General features: G+C 44.0%; 1 protein-coding gene across 1 annotated transcript in view; it reads right to left on the bottom strand.

Moving 5' to 3' along the window:
* Positions 1-2,159, bottom strand: part of CASK (calcium/calmodulin dependent serine protein kinase) — a gene marked incomplete at its 3' end in the record, with an annotated part of 276,912 nt that overhangs the window by 27,819 nt on the left and 246,934 nt on the right. The gene's annotated exons all lie outside the window — the stretch shown is intronic.

Raw genomic sequence — 2,159 nt, 5'->3', positions numbered from 1 at the left:
GATAATGTAGCGTCAGTTTGTGTTTGTGTCTGTCATTTCAGTAGGGTATCCATTTGGTCTGTCAGGCAGGTCTGGTTTCTTTGTGTGCCTGTGGTTTGATTTTTTGTTTTTGACTTGTTGGTCACCACCCTTGTAAAAGTTTATGTGAGGATGAGGAAGAGCTCCAGGATGAGGCCTAGGATAAAGTCTTCTCCTTCAGAGATTTTCTTCGTGTTTGTAACAGATATATGGAAGTAGCATTAGTAAGGAAGAAGTCTCAAATCACGTGTAAGGCCGGAATTCCCCCGGCGGACCCAGGCTGTGTGCACCTGGCTACAAAGCTATTTAGTGGCCACGAGTTTTTCAGGGGAACTTGGTTTTCCTTTTGTGTCTTTTGCTTTGCTCAGTAACAAGGTAACCTTGTCTAGAGTCCCCAGCTGTGTAAGGGCAGTAAAGGCACACTTATCTGTCTGTTCCTAACCTGAGGGCATAGCCTCTGTAGTCCTAACAACGGGGTCCCCTGACAGAGTCCCCTACTTGTACAGGCCTTAGGTCTTAGCCTTGTTTCTCTGGCAGAATTTTCAGTAATGGATGTGTCCTGTTGGCAAAATGGGCCCAATTGGTGCTCTAATTTTTATCACTCCAATTAATGGCTTTCATACAAATACTGGTCACTGAGTTCTCCAGGACCTTTTGTGGCTACTTACTGCTTTTAAGGTAATTTTCAGAAACATGTTTTCTGCAGCCCTTTTCATTTTTTTTCAATAGGAGGACTGATTCAAATAACCTAGTCCCCCCTCCCAGGAAGCAGGGAGCAAATGTGCTTTTCCCACTACCATTTCTCAGAAGTCCTACAGAGGACTCAGAGCTCTGGGTATCAGGGAAACAGGATTTCTACAGATGATCTGACCAGGGAGAGGAGGTCTAGAATCTACAGAATTCTTGTCAACAAATGCTCATGATATATGGCAGCATTCAAGAAAACATTTTGTGGGGTGCCTGGGTGGCTCAGTTGGTTAAGCGTCTGACTCTTAATTTTGGCTCAGGTCATGATCTCCCAGTTCGTGAGTTTGAGCCCCAAGTTGGACTCTGTGCTGGCAGCTCGGAGCCTGCTTGGGATCCTCTGTCTCCCTCTCTCCTGCCTCTCCCCTGCTCGTGTGCGCTCTCTCTGTCAAAATAAATAAACTTAAAAAAAAGAACACATTTTATAAAACGTAAATATCACTAATCACATAACAACATCACCATCAAAGTGGCTTAGAAATCACTTTCATCCTGCTAATGCTTAAGCTATTTCTTCAAGATCTGACAGACAGGCAGTGCCAGATGGAAGGCTGCTACTTCCTCTACCCGGGCCTACGAGTCCTTGTGTAAAATGACGGCATCTGAAGTTCTTATCAGCTCTGACATTCTAAACGAGAGAATATTTCTGGAGCACAGGATAGCTGGCAGAGGCAATCACGAAAAGGAAATTCACTGAGGAATTCCTTTAACTCGTGAGAAAAACGGGTGAGAAAACAATGATCAGTGTCTGTGGACTCAATGCCCCTGGTTTCTTTTAGCCAGGTTCAAGTATTTTGGGATGAACTTGCCCCCACGGCAAAAGGTTGCTGTATTTCTGGTCGCATGAAACAAAAGTCAGATATGAAGTCATCTGGTCACTAGATTTCTCCTATGTTGCCAAAGTTCTGACAAAGGTAAAATCTCCAGTGTCTTTCAAACCAGAGTTCAAGTAAGCAAATTGCAACAACAGCAGAAATAGATTTTACCAAAATATATAGTAATTCATGGCTTCTTTGCTGTCAGTTAAAGATGGTGTTGAAAAGATGTCTCACCTTAACCTGTTTTCACAGCTTAAACTTCCTCACAAAATGTGTTTTTTTAGAGATGTGGCCAAGTAAAGAATGAAGTTTTTTTCAAAGGAAGCTGCCTTTTTCTCCTAACAGTGTAACCCATTTTACCTTGAAATACCCTGAGCGGCACTGAATCGTGGCCTTTGAGTTTTTTGCTAGTGGGGGACTGGAATGAGCGAGCATGCGGAGGGGTGAGGAGAGGGTTTGTTTTAAAACAAAACCCAAAATACAGATCTGAAAGGATGCAAGCAGCATGTGGGAGGTGGGGGGCTCTACTAAGGGACCATGATGTGACCAGGACCCGTGTGACCCGAGGCTAGCTGCAGC

This window comes from Crocuta crocuta, unplaced genomic scaffold, assembly GCF_008692635.1.
Source record: "Crocuta crocuta isolate KB4526 unplaced genomic scaffold, BGI_CrCroc_1.0 scaffold467, whole genome shotgun sequence".
In the NCBI taxonomy this organism is placed as follows: Eukaryota; Metazoa; Chordata; class Mammalia; order Carnivora; family Hyaenidae; genus Crocuta; species Crocuta crocuta.
Note: the sequence above shows the minus strand (reverse complement) of the source record. Positions and strands in the feature narration are given on the sequence as shown.